Source organism: Berghia stephanieae, chromosome 4 (genome assembly GCF_034508935.2).
Source record: "Berghia stephanieae isolate SIO BIC M18660-M18661 chromosome 4, UCSD_Bste_1.3, whole genome shotgun sequence".
In the NCBI taxonomy this organism is placed as follows: domain Eukaryota; kingdom Metazoa; phylum Mollusca; class Gastropoda; order Nudibranchia; family Aeolidiidae; genus Berghia; species Berghia stephanieae.
Window position 1 is genome coordinate 34,127,577 of NC_088363.1, and position 10,256 is coordinate 34,137,832.

The 10,256-nt window shown below is 35.1% G+C and overlaps 1 long non-coding RNA gene across 1 annotated transcript in view; it reads right to left on the bottom strand.

Annotated features, from left to right (window-relative positions):
* Positions 1-6,509: 6,509 nt before the first annotated feature.
* Positions 6,510-10,256, bottom strand: part of LOC144971994 (uncharacterized) — a 9,331-nt gene continuing 5,584 nt past the window's right edge. The window contains exon 4 of the long non-coding RNA XR_013645222.1: positions 6,510-7,885. This is a non-coding gene — a long non-coding RNA (uncharacterized LOC144971994). The remainder of the gene's footprint in view (positions 7,886-10,256) is intronic.

Sequence of the window (10,256 nt, forward strand, 5' to 3'; positions counted from 1 at the left end):
TTCAGCCATTAAAATAATTTAACTTTAGAATAGTCACACTAAATTCGTGTGACAATATCAAATTTAACAAGCAATAAGAATGCGATTCAAAAATTAAAAATTTCTTCGATGAGTCTGATCGATTCAATTGAGAATTAAAAGTTTGAGTGGCAGGTCACCAGACAGTATGGAAATAAAATTGGATCAATTGTAAAAAGACAATATAAAATACAGCCCACAAGTATATGTGGATTTTCTATATACAATGAGATTACATATGTATGTCATAAATACATTATTATAAACACTCAACAAAACTATATACAATGTCATTAAATATCACGATTTAAAAATCTATGTCAGAAAGTGGTAGCATCTTATAATTTGTGCGAGCAATAAACATTTAATGGTCATTACAAATCATTAGAACATGTTGGTGATTTCTTTAAAAGATGCAAAATAAAATGCCATATCCAATTACAATGAATTTCATTTTGTTTAAATTCCATGTATGACTTTGCTTAATTCAACATCGTATTATATATTTATACAAGTAAAAAAGATAAAAATACTTTTGGCCCATTTCCCTACAGAAATGATATATTTCTTCCTTGGCAAGGAGCAAATAAACGCACAGTCCAACTTGTAATATATGTTACTTCTAGAAAAAGAAGAAGAAGAAGAAGAAGAAGAAGAAGAAGAAGAAGAAGAAGAAGAAGAAGAAGATGAAGAAGAAGATGAAGAAGAAGATGAAGAACAAGAACAAGAACAAGAACAAGAAGAACAAGAACAAGAAGAACAAGAACAAGAAAAAAAAAAAGAAGAATAAGATGAGGGATGGGAGGAGGAGAAGGACGGGACGAGGAAGAGATGGGGAAGAATGAAAAAGAAGAATAAAAATAAAGTAGAAGATGGAGAAGAAGGGAGGAGGAGAAGCATGGGAAAAGGAAGAGAAGGGGGGAAATGGGAAAAGGAGAATAAAAATGAAGAAGAAGAAGAAGAAGAAGAAGAAGAAGAAGAAGAAGAAGAAGAAGAAGAAGAAGAAGAAGAAGAAGAAGAAGAAGAAGAAGAAGAAGAAGAAGAAAAACAACAACAACAAGAAGAAAAAGAAGAAGAAGAAAAAGAATAAGATGAGGGAGGGGGAGGAGAAGGATGGGAAGAGGAAGAGATGGGGAAGAATGTAAAAGAATAATAAAAACAAAGAAGAATAAGAATAAGAATAAAAACAAAGAAGAAGAAGAAGAAGAAGAAAAAGAAGAAGAAGAAGAAGAAGAAGAAGAAGAAGAAGAAGAAGAAGAAGAAGAAGAAGAAGAAGAAGAAGAAGAAGAAGAAGAAGAAGAAGAAGAACAACAACAACAACAACAACAACAACAACAAAAAGAACAAGACAAGGAAGATAAAGAATAAAAAAAGGATAAAATGAGGGAGGGGAGGAGGATAAGGATGGGAAGAGGAGGGGGAAAATGTAAAAGAAGAATAAAAATGAAGAAGAAGAAGAAGAAGAAGAAGAAGAAGAAGAAGAAGAAGAAGAAGAAGAAGAAGAAGAAGAAGAAGAAGAAGAGGAGGAGGAGGATGGGGAGGAGGAGGGGGACGAGTAATATATGTTACTTCTAGAAAAAGAAGAAGAAGAAGAAGAAGAAGAAGAAGAAGAAGAAGAAGAAGAAGAAGAAGAAGAAGAAGAAGAAGAAGAAGAAGAAGAAGAAGAAGAAGAAGAAGAAGAAGAAGAAGAAGGAAAGAAGAAAAAGAAGAAAAAGAAGAATAAGATGAGGGATGAGGAGGAGGAGAAGGATGGGACGAGGAAGAGATGGGGAAGAATGAAAAAGAAGAATAAAAATAAAGTAGAAGCTGGAGAAGAAGGGAGGTGGAGAAGCATGGGAAGAGGAAGAGAAGGGGGAATATGGGAAAAAGAGAAGAAGAAGAAGAAGAAGAAGAAGAAGAAGAAGAAGAAGAAGAAGAAGAAGAGAAGAAGAAGAAGAAGAAGGAAGAAAGAAGAAGAAGAAGAAGAAGAAGAAGAGAAGAAGAAGAAGAAGAAAGAGAAGAAAGAGAAGAAGAAAAAGAAGAAGAAGAAGAATGGGATGGAGAAGGAGAGAGCAGAAGAAGAAGAAGAAGAGAAGAAGAAGAAGAAAGAAGAAGAAGAAGAAGAAGAAGAAGAAGAAAGAAGAAGAGAAGAAGAAAATGATATATTTCTACCTTGGCAAGGAGCAAATAAAGCACAGTCCAACTGGCAATATATGTTACTTCTAAACTACTCTATTTTACCAATTAATGATTGGGCGATGAGATGTTCATTATTTGAAGAAAAAAAGAAGGTAAACTACATGTTGAATATGGGGAAAAAGAGAAGAAGAAGAAGAGAGAAGAAGAAGAAGAAGAAGAAGAAGAAGAAGAAGAAAGAAGAAAGAAGAAGAAGAAGAAGAAAAAGAAGAAGAAAAAGAAGAAGAAGAATGGGATGGAGAAGGAGAAGCAGAAGAAGAAGAAGAAGAAGAAGAAGAAGAAGAAGAAGAAGAAGAAGAAGAAGAAGAAGAAGAAGAAGAAGAAGAAGATGAAGAAGAAGATGAAGAAGAAGATGAAGAACAAGAACAAGAACAAGAACAAGAAGAACAAGAACAAGAAGAACAAGAACAAGAAAAAAAAAAAAAAAGAAGAATAAGATGAGGGATGGGAGGAGGAGAAGGATGGGACGAGGAAGAGATGGGGAAGAATGAAAAAGAAGAATAAAAATAAGTAGAAGATGGAGAAGGGAGGAGGAGAAGCATGGGAAAAGGAAGAGAAGGGGGGAAATGGGAAAAGGAGAATAAAAATGAAGAAGAAAGAAGAAGAAGAAGAAGAAAAGAAGAAGAAGAAGAAGAAGAAGAAAAAGAAGAGAAAAGAAGAAGAAGAAAAAATGGGATGGAGAAGGAAAGCAGAAGAAGAAGAAGAAGAAGAAGAAGAAGAAGAAGAAGAAGAAGAAGAAGAAGAAGAAGAAGAAGAAGAAATGATATATTTCTACCTTGGCAAGGAGCAAATAAACGCACAGTCCAACTGGCAATATATGTTACTTCTAAACTACTCTATTTTACCAATTAATGATTGGGCGACTGAGATGTTCATTATTTGAAGAAAAAAAGAAGGTAAACTACATGTTGAATATGGGGAAAAGAGAAGAAGAAGAAGAAGAAGAAGAAGAAGAAGAAGAAGAAGAAGAAGAAGAAGAAGAAGAAGAAGAAGAAGAAGAAGAAGAAGAAGAAGAAAAAGAAGAAGAAGAAGAATGGGATGGAGAAGGAGAAGCAGAAGAAGAAGAAGAAGAAGAAGAAGAAGAAGAAGAAGAAGAAGAAGAAGAAGAAGAAGAAGAAGAAGAAGAAGAAGAAGAAGAAATGATATATTTCTACCTTGGCAAGGAGCAAATAAACGCACAGTCCAACTGGCAATATATGTTACTTCTAAACTACTCTATTTTACCAATTAATGATTGGGCGACTGAGATGTTCATTATTTGAAGAAAAAAAGAAGGTAAACTACATGTTGAATTCAAATAAAAACAACAAAATACTTGCTTATTTATATAATGACTACTTGGCCATGACATCATATATTCGAAAACAATGGATCTTTTTGTTTCTAATCCTTAATTTATTCAAGCTAAATTCTATACCCCACTTGTCATATAGCTAATATTGTTTTGGCGTGAAAAGTGTGAATAAACATTCTCTCTCTCTCCTCTCTCTCTCTCTCTCTCTCTCTCTCTCTCTCTCTCTCTCTCTCTCTGATGTTTATTTAGTAATAATGGCTGGCTGAGAAATTTATCGTTTGAAAATTGATGGATCAAAAAAAATATTAGAAGATCAAATCTATATATGAGAATATATTTTTACAACGATAATGTAAATAATGGATTTGTGTAAAATTGTTGAGCTTGTAATTTCTTTCTCAGATAAAAGAATATAATTTTTATATCAACAATAATTTCTTCTCTAAGCATTAAGTATTAACATTATACAAAAATATTTCAATATTAAATAAATGAAGTATCTATTCCTTTTGTGAATCGCTTATGTCATATTTGCACAACTGCCATAAAGTATAAAACAAATTCAAAATTACATTCCATTGAAACTCAACATATATGATATGATTATAAAGCATGAGATAATAAAACATGTACAAGAACATGATGATATTGTGATGTAATTTTGTGTGAATAAGATATCAAACTGTATAATGATAGGAGAAATGAATGGTAGATGCATTATTATTAAAGCGCAACGTTGATGAGACGATTTCACTATCTGTATGACAAAACAAAGCCTATCCAACCACATGATAATTGTAAAACATATTCCTAAATGAAAATGTGTGAGTTGATGTCAACCATATCATTATTGTTTTTTGAAAACGATGGGATATTTTTAAAATCAAAATTAAAACAATGCTTACTCATAAAAATTCATCATTGTTACCGCTATTTTCATATGATTGCGAATAAATTAAAATTCTATCAAGCGTTACTTACGATGACATGTGACAAATGAAAAACAACATTACTCAATTAGGGTGTATAAGAAAATCAGTAGCACAAAGTCCTATTCAACTACAAGTTAATATAAAATCTAAGAACGAAATTTTAGAAATGGACTATGATTTTAATAATCTCTGAAAAAGAAAAAAATGATAATGCATTTGCCTACTAACAAAGATCAATTACATATCAATCCAGATAAATACATTCAAATTATTGTTTACTTTAATAATGATTGCTTGGCCGTAATATCAAATATTTGAAAACTTGATGGATCATATTTAAAGAAAAAGAAAATAAATTCTAGTATTTTAAAACTCTTTTAAGTTCCTGAATGTTATGCTTCATTTGTTATAAATCCATGACTGCTATAATAAAGAGTGAAATTAATTTTTAATTACTTGATATAAATGATGTAATAATAAAATATATTTCTATTAAAATTAACAAACTACATGATAAAAAAGTGTTGTCATGACAAAATTAAAAGGGCATTATCTAAAGAACATTTTGCAAAATATTTATATATTTATAGTTAGGTAACATATCACACATTTTATACAAATGACAATAATAGTTATAACATTAAATTTATAAAAGAAATATACGAAACACCTGAATTTCAGTTTATGTATATAATGATAACAAAAGCGTTCTTGAACCTGTTTGGTTCTTAAACAAACTGTAACATATTTTGTCAACATGTGCATTCTAACTAAATACTAAAATATCAAATTATCAAATTACTACGGCTGACTAAGAAATTTATTACTTGAATAACGATGAATATTAAAGAAATTAAAACCATGTTTTATAAAAACTTAACGTATTATTAATATTTTGTAATAAGTGCATCACTCTTACCTTTCTTTTAAGAAAAACTATTATTACTTTTGTATCATTGCTAATAAATCAAAAGTGTATAGGCATCGCAAAATTAAAAGGGTATTAGAATATATCTATAGAATGATATGTCAAGCGATCTGTGTAATGTTTAAACAGAGAGGTTTCTAGAAACAAATCACTTCTTTAAGTAGTAAGCATTTACGTGTACAGAAAAAATATACTCAAGCTAATCAATATTAAATAAATGAATTGTTCTGTTTTTAAAAAGCTACTGTTATATTTGCATAAATAATGTTAAAGTATTAAATGAGTTTGAAATTACATTCCAATAAAACCAGACATTGATATGACTTTAAAATATTAGACAATAAAACTTATAGGCAATGAATGATACATGAATAAGAGATTAAAATAAGGTAAACTGAATGTTGGATGTAATGAAAGTACATTTATCAAAACTTTATACAAAATGAAAGCTATTTTATACAGTACGCGAGTCATTAACATTAAAATGGCCATTGAAAATTCTGAGACAGGAAAAAAATTTCTTTTAATTTTGATGAGATGACTTTTCTTAAGAAAATTATCTTTCTATCCAACTACAAGGTAATTGTAATAGATATTCCCATATGTCATGTTGAGAGTTGATGAAATATTGTGAACAAAAAATTAAGATTAAAGAAAAATGACACAACATTGCAACTTGAAAAATACGACAAAAACAACTGAAAGTTTACCATATCTGAAGTTAAAGATTGGGCATTTAAATCTTATTAACGGTGAATGAAATTCTTTAAGTGCTTGAGTGTATAATATAGGCTTGACAAAAATTGGAAAGGACGCGATGAAAGGAGCAATGGTGATGAGTGTCACCATTGATGGTGAAAGAGGCAATGGTGATAAGAGTCACCATGATAGTGAAAGAGGCAATGGTGATGATAGTCACCATTGATGGTGAAAGTGGCAATGGTGATAAGAGTCACCATTGATGGTGAAAGAGGCAATGTGATGATAGTCACCATTGATGGTGAAAGTGGCAATGGTGATAAGAGTCACCATTGATGGTGAAAGAGGCAATGGTGACAAGAGTCACCATTGATAGTGAAAGAGGCAATGGTGATAAGAGTCACCATTGATGGTGAAAGAGGCAATGGTGACAAGAGTCACCATTGATAGTGAAAGAGGCAATGGTGATGATAGTCACCATTGATGGTGAAAGTGGCAATGGTGATAAGAGTCACCATTGATGGCTTGACTTGCTTGACTTGCTTGCCTTGCTTGTCTTGCTTGTCTTGCTTGCCTTGCAAGGTGGCAGGGACGATAAAGTCACTTCAAATGATCATGACGTTCTAAGAGTAATTTTCAGGGTCAGATCGGCAGAGATTGCACCAGCAGAGCTCAAGATGAAGAAAGTATTGTTGATATAAAAGTGATGGCAGGGATGTAGATGATGGAAGCAGCAGCAGTGACAATGATGGTGAAAATGGCAAGGCAGGTGACGTGATGATGGAAATCACTCCGGCAGGGCTATGGTGGTGAAGATGATGATGATGGGAGGCGATTCTGATGGCAATGGTTGTGTTGGGAGGTGATAGCTTTGGAAGGGATGATGGGAAGTAATGGTAGAGTCATAGGGGTTGTGATAGAAGAGACCATGATGTGAGGTTAGTGGTAATAAGTGAAAGCCATGGCTTGGCGAAAATGATAGAAGCAGGTTCAACAATAAAGATCCAGTAAATGGCACAGTTCCAAACCCAGGATCAAGGTGACCCATCCAGAAAGAGTCAAACAAATCACATCCCTATCCCCGTCTTCAAGACAATTGTAAATCAACATTCTGCCCAAACACATTCGGGCTTCCTGTAGGCCTCCAGTCCGCCTACTGCACTTGGGTATGGACATGAAACACAAACAAATACACCCCCACCGGTAGAAGCACACTTATCTGTATTTCAAATCCATGCGAATGCCAACCACAATCATCTTGTCAACAAAGAACACGAATGTAACTCACCCGGCCCTAACCAGTTGGAATCAACTCAAACCCAAGTCCAGAACCACACCACCACCTTCACTTTATCACTGAATCTACCTCCAGCATCCTCATCCTCCCCACAACTTCCACCCACCACCACCTTCCTCGATGAACACAATCTCTACATCACAATCACTACAACCCCACCAATACCACCATCATCACTTCCTCCACCATTACCTCCCTTCACAACCATTGCCATCATCATCACTTCCCATCATCATCCCTTCACCACCACAACCCTCCCATCATGATTTCCATCATCCCGTCACCCAACAATGCCACCTTCACCAACAATGTCACTATTGTTGCTCCACCATCTACATCCCCATCATCACCTCGCCACCAACAACTCCTTCAACATCTTGATCACTGCCATTACAATCCCCGGGGCCCTCCAATATAACCCATCCCATTACTCCGTTGAACACCACAATCATCCTCCATGACCTCACCATCCCTGCTGGCCACCGCCCCTACCGCCCACATATGGCCAATCTCGATTCCTGGAGCTTGATGTCGTCAAATATCTGTAACAAAAAGTAACAGATCATAAAATGCAGGAAAAAAAAATCAGTTCTTTTACTTCACATCTAGTTCAACTTCTGTTGATTCTTGTCTAATCCTGGGGCTTTCTATCTTTCAAGATTTTCAAGGTTTGCTTCAACTAAGTCGTTTGTAGTCTTAGTATATACAAACTATTTTGCGAGAGAACTTGTCTTAGGTTATACATACTATTTGGTGAAAGGCCTAGTCTTAGTATATACATATTTTGTAAGAGGCCTAGTCTTAGTATATACATATTTTGTGAGAGGCCTAGTCTCAGTATATACATAATATTTTATAAAAGGCCTGTTCTTAGTATACTAAACATAATCTTTTGTGAGAGGCCTAGTCTTAGTATTATATACATACTATTTTGTGAGAGGCCCTTTTAACACCTACAATATGACATTGATTGATATCATTCTTGGTGCACAAAAAAGATGATCAAAACACATATTGCACGCTATTATTTGCAATTACTGCCTCGATGAAAATATTTACCTCCTGTCTTAGTAGTAGTAGTAGTAGTAGTAGTAGTCGTAGTAGTAGCCGTAGTAGTAGTAGTAGTAGTAGTAGTAGTAGTAGTAGTAGTAGTAGTAGTAGTAGTAGTAGTAGTAGTAGTAGTAGTAGTAGTAGTAGTGATGATGATGTGGTAGCAGTGGTTGTATTTGTAGTGAAGATTTGTTTTGGTGCATGTAGTAGTAGTTGTAGTGATGATGAGGTGGAGTTGACTGCATTTGTAGTAGTAGTAGTAGTGGTATGATGATAATGTGCTTGTGATTGTAGTTGTATTGGAAATAGTGATAATGATGTGGAGGCGGTGGTTGTAGTAATAGCAGTGGTAGTGGTGTTGATGGTGGTGGCTGTAGCAGTAGTGATGATGATGTGGTGGTGGTGGTGGTTGTAGAGAGGAGGATGAGTGGCGGTGGTGGTTGTAGTAGTAGTGGTAGAAAGGTTGATGTGACAGTGACGGTTGTAGTCGTACTGGTATTGATGATGTGATAGTTGTGGTTTCAGTGATGATGATGTGGTGGTTGTGGTTGTAGTGGTAGTGATGATAATGTGTTGGTAGTAGTGGTTGTAGTTGTGGTGATGTGCAGTGGTCGTGGTGTGGTGATGAATGTAGGTGGTTGTACTGGTGGTATTTGTAATGATGACGTGGTGGTTGTGGTTGTAGTAAAAGTTGTAGGATGATGATCTGGGGGAGCTAATTGTAGTAACGAGGGTAGTGATGATGATGTGGTGGTGGTGGTGGTTCTAAGCAAAGTTTTATTAACGATAATGTGGTGGTGGTGGTTGTTGCAGTGGTGGTAATGATGTATAATGGTGGTTTTAGTAGTAATTGTGGTGATGATGTCATGGTGGTTGTAGTGGTAGTGGCAGTAGTGTTGATGTGGTGATGATAGCTGTAGAAGCAGTGGTATTGATGATGATGATGTCGTGGTGGCGTTTGCAGTAGCAGTGATGAGTGGTGGTGATGATTGTAGTAGTAGTAGTAGTGATGATGATGTTGATGGTGATGATGATGTGGTGGTGATAGTGGTAGTAGTATTAGATGTTAGAATTAGTAGAAGAAGTAGAAGTATTAGTTGTATTAGTATTATTATTATTATTATTATTATTAGTAGTAGTAGTAGTAGTAGTAGTAGTAGTAGTAGTAGTAGTAGTAGTAGTAGTAGTAGTAGTAGTAGTAGTAGTAGTAGTCAGAGACGCTAACTTTAAATTTGGCTCACAGGAGTTTCAGACACCACTCATAGGAATATCAATGCCGAAAGAGGAATTTCCGCACACAAGAGAAAGGAATTGGAATGTTACATAAACACATTGCCAAATACAATCCCAAAGTTTCCTGTAGTATACTGGTGGTAGTGAGGATGAGGTGGTGGTGGTGTTTGAAGTAGTAGTTGTAGTGATGATGATGTGGTGGTGGCATAGTGGTTGTAGTGTTGTGGTCGTGATGTTGATGTTGGTGGTGATGGTGGTTGTAGTACAAATGGTAGTGATGATGATGTGGTATGGTGGTTGTAGTTGTAGTCGTGGTAGTGATGATAATGCAGTGGTTGTGGTTGTAGTCGTAGTAGTGGTAATGATGATGTGGTGATGGTGGTGGTTGCAGTAGGAGTGGTAGAGATGATGTGGTGGTGGTGGTTGTAGTAGTAGAAGTGGTAATGATGATGTGGTGGTTGTAGTAGTAGTGGTAGTGATGATGTGGTGATGGTGGTTGTAGAAGTAGTGGTAGTAATGATGATGTTGCAGTGGTGGTTGTTGTAGTAGTAGTAGTAGTAGTTGTGGTGATGATGATGTGGTGGTGGTAGTCGTCGTAGCAATGGTAATGATGATGATGTGGTGGTGGTG